Raw genomic sequence first — 18,236 nt, 5'->3', positions numbered from 1 at the left:
TACTAGTTAACTATTCTCAGGTTGAGGTAACCAAGGCACGGGAGAGTAAATAGGTGACAAATGGCACCTGGCCAATTCAGTGTTGTAGCCAGGATACCATTCCAGGCAGTGTGGCTGCACAGCCCAGTCACTCCTCAAACCACACAACACTGACTTACAGATCATAAACGAGGTATGTGAAGTTCCGGAAATATTCAAATGCCAAAAAGGGAATATTTATTATGTTATCAATGTGTACAAAACAAAAACATACTGATTAAAAAGTTTTCTTTCCCTCGGGCTGAAAGGAGAAAATAAAAGGTTGTCCAATTTGAGAGAATAATAATGCCCTTAAGGTACACTAAACAACATTATGCTTTTTTTTTCATTCCCTAAAAGAAAGGCCCAAGTACATGAAATTGATGACATTTCCAGACTCTTTACATTTTTGCTTCCTCATGTCATTTCAAAGGATGACTTCTAACTTGATGACTTTTCCCATTAGCTCTGGGCCACTCAGCTGGCTTTTTCTGACAAAGGTCCACAGATAAATCATGTGTGGCTGACATGATTTCCTTGAAGTTCTCAGTGGTCTAATCTGCCTTGATGTGGCTCCTTTCATGGTTTCATGTGGCATTTGTGGTACATGAGTGGGCATAAGGCCAGCACGGTCATATTGCAGCCACTTGTCTCTTCAAAATGAAGATTGTGTTTAAATGAAAAATTGCGTTCCAGGCACAAATTATTTCTCTTTGAAGCTCTATCTCCTAACATGACATTTAAAGGTTTTGTGGAGAGGGGTGCCTGGGTGGCTCAGTTGGTTAAGCCTCTGACTTTGGCTCAGGTCATGATCTTGTGGTTCATGAGTTCGAGCCCTGTGTTGAGCTCTGTGCTGACAGCTCAGAGCCTGGAGCCTGCCTTGGATTTTATGTCTCCCTCTCCTTCTGCCCCTCCCCTTCTCACGCTCTCTCTCTCAAAAATAAATAAACATTAAAAATAAAGGTTTTGCGGAGAGAAATAATTTGTACTTTTACATATTCATCAATGTTAATTTTGCACTTCAATTTACTGTGAGGAAGGAGAAATTCAGACCATCCTCCTTTCTTCAATACAATCCTTATTAAAATTCCAATGACATTTTTCACAGAAATAAAACAAACAGTCCTAAAATTTGCATGGAGCTATAAAAGACCCCAAATAGCTAAAACAATTTTTTAAATATTTATTTATTTTTGAGAATGAGAGAGAGAGCATGAGCAGGGGAGGGTCAGAAAGAGTGGGAGACAGAGGATTCGAAGGAGGCTCAAACTCACCAACCGTGAGATCATGACCTGATCATGATCTGAGCTGAAGTTTGACATTTAACCGACTGAGCCACCCAGGCACCCATCTCAAGCAGTCTTAAAAAGAACAAAGTGGGAGATCTCACATTCTCTGACTCCAAGTTCTATCACGAAGCTATAGTAACTAAAGCAGTGTCACACTGGCATAAAAATAGACACATAGATCAGTGGAATACGGTCAAAAGCCCAGAAATAAATCCATGCATTTATGGTCAACTAATTTTTTTTTCTAATTTTTTGAAATGTTTATTTATTTTTGAAGGAGAGAGAGAGACAGAGCATGAGTGGGGGAGGGGCAGAGAAAGAGAGAGGGAGACACAGAATCAGAAGCAGGCTCCAGGCTCTGAGCCAGTAGCACACAGCCTGACGTGGGGCTCGAACTCATGAGCTATGAGATCATGACCTGAGCAGTCAGTGCCGATTCTTGAGTTTTATGTACATATTTCTGTAATGAAGTAATATATTTATGACACTTAAAAAGAAAAGAAATAACTACTAGGATTATGGTCATTTATGAGAGCCATATTTTGAAAGGTTCAATAACCACATGATATATTTTTTTAAGTTTATTTATTGATTTTGAGGGATGCAGACAGAGGGGGAGGGCAGAGAGAGAGAAAGAGAATCCCAAGCTGGCTGTCAGTGCGGAGCCCAACGTGCAGCTCAATCTCACAAACCGTGAGATCATGACCAGAGAGGAGATTTAGATTTGGATGCTTAACCAACTGAACCACCCAGGCACCCCACCAAGGGTATCTTTAAATAGGATAATGATCTGTGAGAGGAGGGCACAGTTCTTAAAACAATAGCATGGTGTCTTACTACATTCTGGCTACTGTAACAGAAATACCACGAATTGGGTGATTTATAAACAGCAAACATTTATTTTTCACAGTCCTGGAGGTTGGAGGTTCAATATGATGGCACTGGCAGATAAGGTGTCAATTGGGGACCCTCTTTCTCATAGGCGGCATCTTTTGACTGTGTCTTTACGTGGTGGAAGGAGGAAGAGAGCTTTCTTAGGCCTCTTTTTTAAGAGACTAATTTCTTATAAAAAGCTCTGCTCTCTTGAACTAACCTACTCCCAAAGGTACAACCGCATAACCTCTTGGGCATTATGATTTCAACGTATGAATTTGAGAAGAGACATAAAGATTCCATTCAACATTCTACAAAACCATCATTGAAGTCAAAAGACAAGCCAAAAGCTGACAAAGGATTATCATCTAGAAGACATAAAGAACACTTCTAAGTCAATTGTGAGTTCCAAATCCAAATTTTTTTAAATGAGCAGAAGATTTGGGCAGATACATCATAAAAATAAAAAAGATATTTGAAAGGTTAGAAGGCTCGTGGAAAGAGGCTCAACATCATTAGTCAGCAGATAAATGCAAATAAAAACACCGCTTAAATAAAATGTCGCTACCAACCATTAGAATAGCTAAAATAAAAAATACTGATGACACCAAGTGGTGCCAAGAATTTGAAGCAATAGAATTCTCTACATTTTGGGGAAAATGTAAAATCATACAGCTGCTTTGGAAGACAGTCTAGCTGTGTCTTATAAAGTTAAATAGACTCTTATTATATGTCTCAGCAATTGCATTTCTAGGTGTTTACCAAAGAGAGTTGAAAACATATGATCACACAATGACTTCTACGTAAATTTCCACAGGAATGTTTTTCATAATAATAAAAAAACTAGAAACAACCCACATGTCTAACAGCTAGTGGGAAGATAAATATTGTGGTACATCCATACTATGGAATACTACATAGAAATAAACAGGAGCAAGCTACTGATACATATACAGAATAACATTGATGAATCTCAAAATAATTATGCTGAATGAAAAAAGCCAGGCATGAAAGAGTACTTACTTTGTAATTTCTTATATTGAAGCAAAATGAATCCCCAGTTACAGAAAACAGATAAATGGCTGCCTGGGCCAGGGTGGAGAGACTGACTGAGATCAGGCACCAGGAAACTTCCTTGGGTAATGTATTTATTCTATATCTTGATCTTGATGGTGATTATGTAAGTGCAGATATTTATCAAAATTTATTCAACTGTACACTAAAGAGTATGCATCTTGTGTGTAAATTATACTTCAATAGAGCTGATTCAAATAAAAACAATAGCCTGGGAACAAATAAAAATGCAAATGGTTATCTTGGAAGAGATAGAAGGTTTCAGGCAAAAGAATCCTTTTTATGTAATGTTTGATTGACTACCATGTGTTGGATAAGTATTCAACTCGTTCTGTGGCTCCTCAGATGATAAATAAGAAGAAGAACTGTCTTAGGAGAACATAAGTAAAATATTCTGAAAACTGGAAACTTTTGAGTTGGATATTTGAGAACTTTTCAAATTTTCTGAGTTGATAAAATGCAAAAGTCCTCTAACGTGAAAAGTTTTGACATCGTATTGACTTAATATAATTAATCGCATTACAACTTCCTTTGATAACACTGATGTTTTGTGATTTCCCTTGAAATACCTGAATTATGAAGCCAGAAATTAAAATTGCATTAAAATATGCATTAGAATGGGAAAATAATGGACCATGTTCCATCCTTGGCTCTGTGCTGGACTAGATATATGAACTTGAAATGAGTGGCCTTCATGCAACTTCTTTTGTAAGTTGTAAAATCAAAGTACATGTTAAACTTCTAGGTCCCTCCAGCTCTTAAATCCCTCTACTAATTGCCCTAATTAAAGACTGGGATTTTATATTTGACCCTAAAAGGATTTGTGGAACCATAAGAGGGCAGCATTCCATTTACACAATTTCTTACACAATTTTCTATAAATGCTCAGTACACTAAAATTACAGGACTTTGACAACAAAAGACAACTGATAAAAAGATTCTGTCACAATGAGAGGGATTCCTATGTTTTGAATCAGTGCTCCAATTGTTAGCTATGTTATCTGCCTTACAAGTTCATCATCTGACAAGGACAGAAGGCCATGGAAGCTTGCTCAGTTCAAGGTTACAATAATAAATTCCAGATTTACAGACTGAACACTGTCTTCTCTTTGTGCTGTCCTGGATCATCATCTCCTGGTCACTGATCTTAACCCGGGGATTGGAAGTTCCTTTTTTCTCTCACATTGGCATTCAGTTCATCCTTCTATACAACGTTGAAGTACCTTCTCATTCTCTTAGGAAATCGCCCCCATCTTCCATAGTTAGAGGAAAAGAATGTTTAATCATTGGGAAAGAAAGATCCAAGCACTGGGAAATTGGGGAAACTACCAGTTACCAGCTATGTCCATGCCCAAAGGACAATCTGTCATCCTGTTGGCTTCCATGTGTATCTGAAAGAATGCATTTGATTTGCTTCAAGTCACTACCTTCATTATACTAATTTGAGTATATAGTGTCTCATGGTAATGGAGTAAATACAAACAAACAAACAACACAACGAATCATAAAGCTTTTATTTGACATAGAGAAACTTGCTTGGTCAGGCAAAATAATCCATGAGATAACACAGCAGAATTTACAAGTTGGGAGAATCTAGAAATGCTATATAAATCTGCACCTTGAAATGCTATATAAATCTGCACCTTGCTACAGGACCAGAGCAGTCATGCCTACAAATGAAAAAAATGTCATTTGATCACAAATGCTTTTCTAATTATACTCTGACTCCATTTTAATATGTAAAATCTATTTTGATGTAGTGTTAGGATGTTAATAAATGTAAATTGCTTTTATCCTGACCTTCTGTTTTATTGTTTCTCCTCAGCTTTTATTACAGAATTGTTATTGCTATGGAAATGTTAACTTCCTGTTTGTATTTCTGGAACCCTGAAGGGCATGGAAGTTGGCCAGTTTAGGCTTTATTAGGTAGCTACTGAGAGAAAAATGTCTGCAGCACTTTTGTTCTGTTTTGCTGCAGTTCACTAAATGAAAATCTGCCCATTAAAAGTAAACTTTGTGGTCAGTGCCTCAGAAATGTCTCCCTTTTCTCCCAGTAACAAACCATAAACCTTCAGCTCATTTAGGTTAATTCTGAAGATCTGCAATTGCTGCTTCTAAACAAATATGAACTTAAATCTAACCGTTCCCAAAATGTACATGTCTCTCTGGAATACTGGATGATAGCAGTAGTTAAAATTGGATGACTTTTCCGGATGTGTTTGATCATGTCTGCCTCCCACTGGAGGAAGATTACAGTGAAGAGTTGAGTCCTTGGCTTTTGAGTTCATAAACTCGATTCTGTGAGTTTACTTAAATTTTAGCTCTGATACTACCTCATAAACAGGAATGTCGCTTTACTAATTACTAAGGGAGATACTGAGAACAGTAAGAATGAACAACTAGCTCTCTATTCACAGTCTTTCCTCAGAACAAGGCAATTACAAAACTGAATTAGTGATAGAAAGCTGTTTGATGAGATAGCAGTAAAGGGAACTGAATGCCCTTGAAGGAATTCGCATCTTAATTAAAGGAAGATACACCTCTCTCTAGTGATTGGAACATAGTATGTCGGTCTCCTCTTTTGGATGATTACAGGATAATTATTAGAAGAAATTTGTGCTTTCTTTTTTCTCCTTCTGTAGTGCTTGCATTTGTTCTAACTAACATCCCCTTTATTTCACCAAATAGGTCATTTTATGTATATTGCATGGACAAAATAGACAATCTTTGCTCCATGGAGCTTTAATTTAAATGATGAAAACAGACAATTAAATGTGGTACGTAATATTTTATGTGGTTAAAAAACAACATTGGGAATAAAAATAAAGAAGGGTAAGGAGGGAGACAGCAATGAAGGAATTATTGTTTTATTTTATTTTATTTTATTTTTTTTATTTATTTTATTTTTTTTAATTTTTTTTAACGTTTATTTATTTTTGAGACAGAGAGATACAGAGCATGAACGGCGGAGGGTCAGAGAGAGGGAGACACAGAATCCGAAACAGGCTCCAGGCTCTGAGCTGTCAGCACAGAGCCCGACGCGGGGCTCGAACTCACGGACTGCGAGATAGTGACCTGAGCCGAAGTCGGCCGCTCAACTGACTGAGCCACCCAGGCTCCCCAGGAATTATTGTTTTAAATAGCATGGTCTAGAAAGGCCTCTCTAAAAACATGACATTGAAGGAAAAGACTGATTTAAGTGAAGGGCAGGCCATATGTGTATGTGGGCAGGAGGGCTCCAGGCAGAATAATTTACAGTGCAAAGTCCCCCCAAATGGGACAGTGTTGTGTGGATTTGAGAAACCGGAAGGAAGTCAGTACATCTGGACAAGAGAATACAGGGGGAGTGGTTTAAGATGAGATATGGATGGAACAAGGTCATGATGAAGAATTTGGAGTGTATTATGAGTTAAATAGGAAATACCTGGAAGGTTCGGAAGAGAGAGATGACACAACCTGATTTGTGCTTTAAAGGGTCTCTCTGACCATTGCATGAAAAATAAACTAAAAATATGTGGTAGGCAATTTCTCAGATGCACCCAATGATTCTTGCCTCCTTCATGCTCTTATATAATCTCTTCCCCTTGAGTGTGGGCAGGATCTGTGACTTGAATTAACCAACAGAATATGATAAATATGATGGGAAAATTGCTTCCATGATTAGATTATATGAAATTGGAACTTCCATCTGGCTAGCAGACTATCTAGTGGCTTCTTGACTTACACACTTTGATGAAGAAAGAAACCATGTTGGAGAAGTCCATGTGGCAAAGGAGGGTGGATGAGGGTGGCCTCTGACTAGGAACCACATAAGAATTGAGGCCCTCTGTCCAACATCCCCTGAGGAACTGAACCTTGTCTATAGTCACGTGAGCTTGAAAGTGAATCTTTTCCCAGTCGTATCTTCAGATGAGACCTTTGCCCCGGATCACCTTGACTGCAGTTTTATTGGATTCCCTGAAGCAGAGGACCTGATGAGCTCTGTCCAGACTCCTGACCCACGGAAACTATTAAATAACAAATGTAGGTTGTTTTAAGTCAGTACAAACTGTGGTGATTTGTTATCCATCAACAGATAACTAATAAAGGAGATAAAGATAAAAGCTGGGAGAACATTTAGGTGAGAGGCACCAGTAACCTGGAATAGGGCTAGTGTAGTAGGGAAGAAGATCGATTCAGAATGCAGAGCTCATAGTTTTGCTGATGTTTCAAACGTGAACTATAAGAGAAAAAGAGGAGTCCAGGCTAATGCCAAGCTTTTTAGCCAGAGCAATTCAAGTTCCTGTTCACTGACCTAAGGAAAACTAGAAGAAAAGTTTTTTGTTTTTGTTTTGTTTTGTTTCGTTTTTGTTAAGTTTATCTTATATTTGACCTTTGGGGGGGGGGGCGGTGAAGAGGGTACATGTTGGAAATAAAAGTTTTAGCTTAAATGTGCCAAGTTTGAGATGTTTGTTAGACATTTCCAAGTAGATGTTAAATCTAGAGTCAAAGGGAAGGCCCGGGGGCGCCTGGGTGGCGCAGTCGGTTAAGCGTCCGACTTCAGCCAGGTCACGATCTCGCGGTCCGTGGGTTCGAGCCCCGCGTCGGGCTCTGCGCTGATGGCTCGGAGCCTGGAGCCTGTTTCCGATTCTGTGTCTCCGTCTCTCTCTGCCCCTCCCCCGTTCATGCTCTGTCTCTCTCTGTCCCAAAAATAAATTAAAAAAAAAAATTGTTTTAAAAAAAAAAGGGAAGGCCCAGGTTGGGTACACAAATTCAGAAGTTATGCAACTCATTCTCACATTCTCCTTGGGAAATAGTAAAGAAGGAAAACCCTGGAAAGTAAAGAAGAAAGTAAAGCATGAAAATAGCTTTTTACTTAATTCCCTGAGGGTCATGGATCGAGTAAAACCAGGAGAAGCTACAGAGAAGGGCTCAGAATCCATTACTGAGAGTCTCTGGTTTCTTCCAGTTCATGAGTGGGCTGGGTGGGAAATGAAGATAAACAAATAAATGAAAGGTAAAGTCAAAAATTTAGTTATAAGCCCAACATAATTCTTTCCATTCAAGAAAATATGGCCACAAAGTAATAAATTAAAAGTTTCAAGTCTCCAATCAGGTGCCATTTTGTGAGGAGGGGTTAGGAAACAGACACACAAATAGTATTAACAAAAGAAGTGTGGGGTGCCTGGGTGGCTCTGTCAGTTAAGCCTCCAACTCTTGGTTTCGTCCCACGTGATGATTTCACAGTTGGAGTGTGAGCCTTGTGTGGGGTTCTGCACTGACAGCATGTAGCCTGCTCGGGATTTTCTTTCTGCCCCCTATCCCCATCTCTCTATCTCTATCTCAAAACAAATAAATGAACTTAAAAAAACAAAACAGAACAAAAACAGGTGGTGTCTGAGTTGCTAAGTTTCAGTAGAAACTGTACTTTAAATTTTGAATTGGGATCATTGCCCATTCCCCGGAGGGTACGAGCCTCTCTTGTGATACTGGGCAGGGACAGCAGGGTGCAGCCCCCAGTCAGCCACCTCATCATGAGGGTAAATAACCCCTCCACTGACAACCTATCTGTACGCATACGACCATTCTGCTTTTCACCTTCAGTACAGTATTTAATCAATGACATAAGATATTCGACACTGTATTATAAAATAGGCTTTGTGTTAGATGATTTTGCCCAACTGTAAGCATTGTAATGTAATGTACTTAAGTAGTAGGAGCACATTTAAGGTTGGCTAGGCTAAGCAAGCTATGGTGTTCAGCAGGTTAGGTGTATCAAGCGCATTTTCAAGGGGTGCCTGACCGGCTGAGTCATTAGGGCATGTGCCTCTTGATTTCAGGCTTGTGAGTTCAAGCCCCATGTTGCGCACAGAGCTTACTTTAAAAAATAAAAAGAAAGAAAAAGCATTTTCGACTTAACAGTATTTTCAACTTACTATGGCCTTTTGGGGATGTAACCCCATCATAAGTCAAGGAAGATTCATTCATTTAATTTGACCAGTTCTTGAGCTAATAAGGGGATGAGCTGGGAGTGGGGGTGGGAGGCAGTAAAGTAGGAACTCATCCTAAGATAAGAGAGGCTGGAAGTCTGGTTTCAGACGGCAGTGTGAGACAGAAGTATCTGAAAGCTGGTGACCGTCCCCTCTAGGAGTTTTTATCCTAACATGTGGGTGATACTCTGACATTACTGAATAAGGCACCAACAGCCACCCTGGAACGTGTTATATTTCTCTGGCAGAAGTCACTAGGAGGTGGGGCACCTGGGTGGCTCAGTCAGTTAAGCATCTGACTTCAGCTCAGGTCACGATCTCATGGTTCGTGGGTTCGAGCCCCGCATTGGGCTCTGTGCTGACAGCTCGGAGCCTGGGGCCTGCTTCGGATTCCGTGTCTCCCTCCCTCTCTGCCCCTCCCCTGCTCACGCTCTCTTTCTGTCTCTCAAAAAATGAGTAAACATTAAAAAAAAAAAGAAAGAAGTCACTAAGAGGTGAGGCAAGGACACATACATATGAAATCATTCCAGGACAATTTGTGAAATGTGCTTTCTGTTTTGCGAAGCAATATTGCACAATAATTAGCATATTAACAAGGTGTCTACAGTTTCCATGTCACTTTAAAGGAATGCTGCCTGGTCCTCTATCACTCAGAGCATTTCAATGTTTTTGTTTACTTTCACCCGTATTCCTGAGGCACCTCACATACAAACAACTTCAGGAATATCTAATGGGCATATATTAGTTCATTTAATTCTTATAATAACTCCACTAAGCAAGATCTATTTTTTAATAGATGAAATTGAGGTACAAAGAGGTTAAGTAAACTGGGATTAAACAATTAGCAAGTGCTACTACTGAAACGTTCAACCGAGGAGATCTGACTCCATTGTTCTCACTACAATATTGCAATGGACTGAATGTTTGGGTCCTCCCAAATCCCCACGTTGAAGCCTTCACCCCAAATGTCACGGTATTAGGAGATAAAGCCTTTGGGAGCTAACTGGTCTTTGATGAGATCATGGAGGTGGAGCTTATACGATTAGTGTCCCTTATAAGAAGGGGAAGAGACCCCAGAGCTTGCTGTCTCTGCCATGAGAGGACACAGCAAGAAAGTGACATCTGCAAGCCAGGAAGGGAGCCCTTAGCAGAACTCAACCCTGATGGCACCAGCTTGGACTCCCAGTTTCCAGAACTGGGAGAAATAAATTCTTGTTAAGCCACCCAGTCTATGGCATTTTGTTACAGCACCCAAGCAGATGAAACCAATTATATTCTACTACTTCTGAAGGTCAGCTGGGCAGTTGTTTGAAATTAAGTTCTATCAAAAATTATTGTGTCCACAGCACCAGCTCCCAACACTTTTTTGTATATAGGAAAAGCCAAATGAAAATTACTACTTAGGATAGTCTTAAAAGAGAAAAACCATCCTAAATGGATACAGTGCAATTGAGGACTTTGGTTTGGTAATGGGCAAAGAAACTGATATTGACGGTCCTTATCTACAGAAGGTATATTTTTCTTATACTATTTGGAACTATCTATTGTGTCACTCAAGGTCCTATCAAGAAATTAGGCTAAATTGAGGGAGGTATAGTAAAGCATCATTTACCCTAATGTGCAGCACCCTGATATTTTTACCAGTCCTAGGCCTCCTAAAATGAGGAGATGGCATGACTAATGGAACTCAGAAGAGAGTTAGACCTTGTGAGAAGCTGTGACTTTCAGTTGAGAAACCCAACCATCCGGAGGGGAACCTGCAAGGAGGGGTGTACTCCATGCCGATCAGCATCCCCAGGATGGGGTTGGGGTTTGCAGGTGAGGGATGGGTAGATAGCAGACACATCTTTTTTTCCCCTTTAGTTTGCCTGTCAGAGGCCCTACCAAGTTTAAAATGTGTGTCCCAGTCCTACAGAATAAAGGGGCTACACTCAACCTAATACGTACACAACTCCCCCTTTCCCAGTGAAGGTTCAACATGTCTAGAGTTGACTTTAGGTCAAGATATTTCTAATGGCAGTGGAAGTAGGAAAAGTAGCAGGCAGAGACAGTGCTAACCTGGCTTGATCTTTGGCCACTACAGATTTCAGGCTCCATGCAAACCATGCAAATGTCAAAGAAGTAGTAAGGACTATGAAGAGAGGGGGTTCTAGGTCCAATGACTTGAGTGCAAGCCATCCCTGTGACAAGTATTATCTTTGTGATCACTGGTCAAGTTGCTTAATCTCTTTGTCAGTTTCTTTACCTATAAAATGAGCATAATTTTAGTACTTACTTATAAAATTATTGGGAGAATGAAAAAATATGTATGTGAAACAACATATGCAGAGAGCCACAGTGCTTTCTGATAAGCTCCCAGAGACATAAGAACAAAAGCACTTAGTTAAACCTGAATTAGAATTCCAGAAAAAGGAGGGGCACCTGCGTGGCCCAATGGGTTAAGCACCTGGCTCTCAGTTTCAGCTCAGGTCATGATCTCATGGTTTAGAGATGATCTCGCAGTTTTGTGAGTTCGAGCTCTGCATTGAGCTCTGTGCTAACAGTGCAGTGTCTGCTTGGGATTCTCTCCCCCCCCCCCTTTCCCTTTCTCTCTGCCCTCCTTTGCTCATTTTGTCTTTGTCTCTCTCACTTGATCTTAGCCAAAAGGCCAAGAAGTAATGTCTTTTTCTGTCCCAAAATAAATAAATAAATTTAAAAGAAAGAAGGAAAGAGAAAAAGGCACAAACATATATTGAGAGTCCGCTATGCTTCAAACATTACTAAATGTTTAACATATACTATCTCACTCAATTCTTTGAACACCAGCTATCAAATAGGTGTTGATATTACTATTTTACAGTAAGAAAACTGAGGCTCAGAGACATCAAACAATTTGCTCTAGATCACACATCATATAAGTAGGAAGGTCAGGATTTATACTAAATAATATACTAAAGAATCTCAATCCAATGTATTTTGTTTGTCTCCCCCCACCCCCACCACATCACCAATCCTGCCTAGTGCTGCATCAGGAGTACAGAAAAATCGCGTCTCTCATTTCAGAGTTCTCCTGGGCATGAAGAAGACGGCCACCACCTGCCTCTGTGTCTCTGTGTGGTACCAAGAAAAAACCCTGGAAGCCCCAGAGCCCTCTGCTAGGTAGCAGCCAGGGCTGTGGCATCTCTGCCCAAGCTTCTCCCTGCTGGATTCAATATGAAAGGGTGTTCTGTCTCGAGTTTCAAAGTCCAACACCACCAATACTCCTTCTCATGTGGCAGCAAAAGTACAACAGGGATCTCTGCCTTCCCACCTCAGTGCAATGAAGCCCCACACCGCAAAGCTTAGGAACCCATGGGAAACCCATCATCACCATGCTTCACCAAATGCCATTTGTTTCCAGAAAGGAAACGAAGTAAACAGCCCTTTGATTTGTTGCTTCTCAACTTCTAAAGAAATCTAGCCTGAGAATCTAGTTCAGCTGGGTCTAACACACCCAGAGTGGATGGGTGGTAGATCAGGTGGGTAAACATTTGGTTTTATTTTGGTTTGGTGAATGTGAGTTCCTCCAGATGAATGAGGCATGAGTTCTATAAAGGAGGGCCATTTTGCTAAGTGCAATAGTGACATGTTGTGTTAGGGAACTCAGAGCAGAAGCATCAGTCAATAATGGTGCTATTGGCTAGGCAGGATGGCACCTTTAGGCATGCCCAGAACCAATATCGACCAGGTTACATCCTTATACGCGTCAGATCTTAGTCAGGCATAACTATTATTTGCCCTTACGTCCATGTATGAAGAGTTTTGGCCAGCCCGTTTTCATAGCTTTTCCTCTCCCACAGGGATGTGAAATTTTCTGATTGCTTTCCTCAGTTTTCGAATGGTAGTGAGTGGGCTCAGCAAAATCGAGAAGCTCATGGATATAAGGACTCTATCTGGCCCTCACCATGGAATTCATCACGTGTGGCATAAAGGATATAATCAGTAAACTTTTGTTAAATGAGTTAGCTAATCACCCCTGTGACCTCGCTTCTCATCCAAACTGACAGGTTACTAAGGGCTTTACATTTGGTTCCAGACTAGCTTGTGTGGTAGATATAAATAGTCCCCAAACATATCAATGATTTAAAACAACAAAGGCTTATTTCAGATGAGCTGGGGGCTCAGCACCATACTACCCTCACTTAAGGACCCCAGTGAATGGGGAGGCTACCATCTGGAATGCTGATGTTACTTGGAAGGAGACAATGAGACTCGCAATGGCTCTTTTTTTAATAGATTTTTATTTTTTTAATGTTTACTTATTTTTGAGAGACAGAGACAGAGCATGAGCAGGGGAGGGGCAGAGAGAGAGAAAGAGAGAGACAGAATCTGAAGCAGGCTCCAGGTTCTGAGCTGTCAGCCCAGAGCCCAATGCAGGGCTTGAACTCACCAGCCACGAGATCATGACCTGAGCCGAAGTCGGACGCTTAACTGACTGAGCCACCCAGGTGCCCCAACAACGGCTCTTAAAGACTTCTCCCAGAAGCAACAAATGCCAGTTATGCTCATATTTCATTGGCTAAAGTCAGTCACTTGCACTCTAAAAGAGATGAGAAAGTTCAGTCTTACCTACAAGGAGAAGAGAATGACAATATTTATAATGTCTCTATGACTGTCATCTGAGTGTTAGTTCACTTAAACCTTTTCAGCCAGAATGCAGACACTATTTTTGTCCCACTCTAAGGATCCCACTGAGGATCTTGAGGCTTAGCATGATCAACTGAGCTGATCGAGGAAATCAGACAGTGGAGCCTGAACTCAACTTCAATCATTTAACCAACCTGTTGAATGTTACTATTATCTGGCAAGTTCTATATGGAATGACAGTGAAGTCACAAGGGTGTGAGTCTAGGACAGAGTCTGTGCTTGAAATCACTATGCAAGCCTCATAGATCTGTGCCCATGCAGGCGGTGCCTCTGCTCTCTGATTTATCCTCTCTCTTTACTGGAAGAACTTACTATTCCTTGAGCAGGGTGATAGCTGCTTATTTAAGGCGTCACATGCCGGCCATCATCTCGTCCATGGCTATTTTTAAAAGCTAACGAACAACAGCAAGTTTCCTTATTTGCCGATGGTAGATAATACTCATGGAAATTATTATGAAATTCATATTTACAACAAAACTATTATTTCCATAACAAATTCTAGTAGCTCAGACATCAGAAGATTGCAAATTCAATCTGTGGCTCACATTTTTCTTTCCACATAGACAAAGAAAAATATTTCCCAAATGCTGAGATTAGGATGTGGACTTAGCTTGTTGAGGATAAAACGTCAGTTGGCTAGTGACCTACAGACAGTTTCTGTGAAATAAAATGAGCTCACTAAAAATAAATCATTGGTCTAAAGCACCATCACAAAACTTGGACATGATCAGAGGACACTATCAAGTGACTCTTTAGGTAATTTACCAGAGTGGGCATAATGGCCATAAAAACACTCTTGCCAGCTTGTGTAAATAAAGGAATTTATCATAAGGACCTGAGTGGCTCAAAAAATCAAAAGAAAAGCAAATTACCATACCTCTGGAAGGAATGGAAACAGCACAGCTCTGGGGATCAGGTGAACCACCATCAGAATTCATCAGTTCAGGGGTGCCTGGGTGGCTCAGTTGGTTAAGGGTCTGACTCTTGGTTTCGGCCTGAACTCATGGTTCGTGGGTTCGAGCCCCACATTGGGCTCTGGGCTGGCAGTGCGGAGCCTACTTAGGATTCTCTCTCTCTCCCTCTCTCTCTGCTCCTACCCCACTTGCACTGTCTCTGTCCCTCTCAAAATAAATAAACAAACTTAAAAATTAAAAAAAAAAAAGAGTTCATCAGTTCAAACATCCTTCTCCTGAAGGGTAGTCTCTGTCCTGCACATTCTGATTCCCAGGGTCCCAAAGAAAGCTTCAGAAAGGCATAGCACGGGTTATATGCTTACTGTTAACAGTGTCTGGCAGATGTTAGCAGCTCAATAAATTGTTGTTGAGTGAGTGAATAAATGAATGACCAAGTTCTCTGGGCCTGCAAGAAATAACACCATCCTTAATTATCCAACCCAGTAATTTCTAGATGTCATTTTATGGTAGCTTAGGGTTTTATTAGTGCCATTAAAAGGGACTCTGGCATTCTCAATGCTAAGATAATTACTTAATTAAAATATGGCCCCAACATTTGTAATACCATGGTTCCCAAACAAAATCCCGCTTTGTATCTCAGGTTCTTAATGTTCTGTCTATCAAACAAAACACCTTTACTTACAATCATTCATGTTTTTTCATTTTTTAAAATCAGACATACTATTTAACTTCAAGTCTGAGCCTCTGAGCAGCCTGAAATAATAGCTGGCACTGTTTGAACAAATACTTTATGCTAGTCTATCAGCAAATACTTTATCAGTTTTAGTCTTATATGTAATATATGATTTAACCCCCAAATGACTGCAAGTATTATTGTTATATCCATTGTAAAATGAGTCAACTAAGGCATAGAGTGGCTACTTAATTTGATGCAGGTCACACAGCAGAGCAGAAATTTGAATCCAGGGAGTTGATCTCTTAGCCCTTATCCCATGCCAATTCCCAGGACTGCCACTCCGGTTAGGTGTCATGGGAGTCAGATGCAAGAAAGTGGCTATGCAAGTTTCGCTTTCCTATTTCTTTTCGTTTTTTTTTTTCTTTTGGTTTCTTTTGCCTTTTTTTTTTCTTTGAGGATAAATTCGATTTGAAGAGACTAATAATTCAAACCAGACCTGTACATCAGAATAATTCAAAGAAGCATTTCCAGGTATGTTCGCCAAGTCTAGCCCTAGAGATTCTGATTTGCTGTGCCAGGGCAAGTAGACACCTGTGTGTACGTGAAAGCTGCTTATGTAACTCGACACAGACTCCTGAGGAACAGCCGCTGCACCAGGGTTCGTTAGATGCCCAAAGAAGTGCAGAAATGACATCGTTACCTCCAACGACCTGGAGGAATCTAGGAAATCTAAGTGATGTTAGAAAGTTGATAAACAGGGGCACCTGGGTGGCTTAGTCGGTTAAGTGTCTCTTGATTTCGGCTCAGCATGATCTCATGGTTCCTGTGATCGAGCCCCTCGGTGCTGTTGGGATTCTCTCTCTCCCTCTCTCTCTGCCCCTCCTCTCTCTCTCTCTTTCTCTCTCTCTCTCTCTCTCAAAGTAAATAAATAAACTTAAAAAAAAAGTTGACTAACAAAAAGCATACCACAATTCCAAAACGATTGTGAATCCAGTCTAGGTGGGAAGAAAACTTTACAGCAGAAATGTGGTACAGCACACTATGGTATACAGCATACCGCTATGAAATTAGAAGCGTTTATAGAGGAGGCAACTGCCAATGGTCCTGTGTGGCCCCTTTTCCCGTGTTAGGGCATGCCTTTGTATTCATGAGAGGATAGGGTGGAGTGGAGCAAAATAATAAAACTCCAGATGAAAAAAACACTGAAAGTATATTGTGGTTAGAGTCAAATAGCCTCAGTCATTTAAAAATGGAGCCATCTCCTCCAAGAAAGAGCAGTGGGAAATAACTCCATACCTTTTATTCATTTCTAATGCTTTGCAGTCTCCAGGCAAGCTCTCGCTCTTCTGCAGAAGGGTTTAACGGACTTAAAAAGAAATGCGAGGAGTCATTTCAAAGGATCAGTGTGCTACAACGTGCTCATACTAATTTTGAAGTCTCTCTGCATTACTTCATATGAATTATTTAAAATAATCCACCCCCCTTTAACACGATGACTCATGTCTCTGTCAGTCTCTATGTGGTATTCTTTTTTGTTGTTGCTATAGTCAGAAGACAACTTTTTGGCTTTCTGCTTTGTTTGTACTTGTGAGAAAGGCAAAGGAAGTTTTTCAAACATGTTAATGGCTGCTTGTTTACATAGTCAATTTTTTCAAATAGACTAATTTCATGCCCTCTTCCTTGTTGTGAGTTTCCATGTGTAATCAACAGACACTAAGTACTTTATTAGGATGTACCGAATTTTTTCCATAGCCCTGGGGCCATCTTACACTCTGTTTTTTTCATTAGAACTTCACACATGGTGTTTTCCATAAACTCTTACTTCCTAGGATCTGGTCTTTTTCCATTTAACTCAGGTTTGTCCCTGATTTGCTTTTAGATTATATAACTGTTGCCAAATAAGACATGGTTTTGTAAAACCATCACCACCTCTCCTGATGTTGAATTAATATTTTAGTTTACCCACCCAGGAGAAATATCAACAGTTACCCATTTGAGTGACAAAATTAAAAATTTTTTCATCCAGTCTTGGACTGGAAAGAATAACCTATTTTACTATTCACTTGCCTGACCTGACATTGATTTTCCATTCCCATGACAATGATCCTACAATCAACAAATATCAGTTGAATGCCTATAATGCAGAAAGCAAAGGATTGTGCCAGAGCCTGACTATGAGATCCATTAATAACTCCCCACACCTTCTTTTCCTGTTTTGAAGATGATGTTGAAGGCTGACCCAGCAACCACACCCTTTATCACCTCCCTGCTTCACACATACACCTCCTCCTAGCGGACAGAATCTGCCATGTCATATGGAGACTGCAAATGACAGGTATATATATTATATATATATATGTATATATATATATATTATATATGTATGTATATATAATATATGTAATATATTTAAATTATACAAATATATACTTATATTTATATACAGATAGATATAGATATAGATATAGATATAGATATAGATATAGATATAGATATTTTTTTTTTTTACCCCCAGCTTTCCTTGCATTTGGAGCACGAACATGCAGCCTGCCATGACCACTGGGATCCAAAGGGAACTCTACTGAGACAGGGGTGAGAAATGGAGGAAGCAAGGCAAGAAGAGCATAGTTCTTCTCTTTAATAAAAAGGATTTGGAGAACAGTTGTCCCTTTCAGCCTTTTTATGTACAATTGCTTAAAATACTATGCCAAATGACTTGGCTGCCATCTTGCAATCACGAGGGCAAAAAGCTTAAGAA

At 40.1% G+C, this 18,236-nt stretch overlaps 1 long non-coding RNA gene across 2 annotated transcripts; it reads left to right on the top strand.

The window, feature by feature from the left end:
- The first annotated feature begins 44 nt into the window (after positions 1 to 44).
- Positions 45 to 18,131, top strand: LOC132664829 (uncharacterized). Of its 2 annotated transcripts, XR_009603866.3 has the most exons (4): positions 45 to 172; positions 12,224 to 12,614; positions 17,700 to 17,813; positions 17,994 to 18,131. It is a non-coding gene; the product is annotated as an uncharacterized LOC132664829 (long non-coding RNA). The 2 variants fall into 2 exon arrangements; XR_009603867.3 differs by lacking the exon at positions 12,224 to 12,614.
- Positions 18,132 to 18,236: the final 105 nt, after the last annotated feature.

Source organism: Panthera onca, chromosome F2 (genome assembly GCF_046562875.1).
Source record: "Panthera onca isolate mPanOnc1 chromosome F2, mPanOnc1 haplotype 2, whole genome shotgun sequence".
Lineage (NCBI taxonomy): Eukaryota > Metazoa > Chordata > Mammalia > Carnivora > Felidae > Panthera > Panthera onca.
Note: the sequence above shows the minus strand (reverse complement) of the source record. Positions and strands in the feature narration are given on the sequence as shown.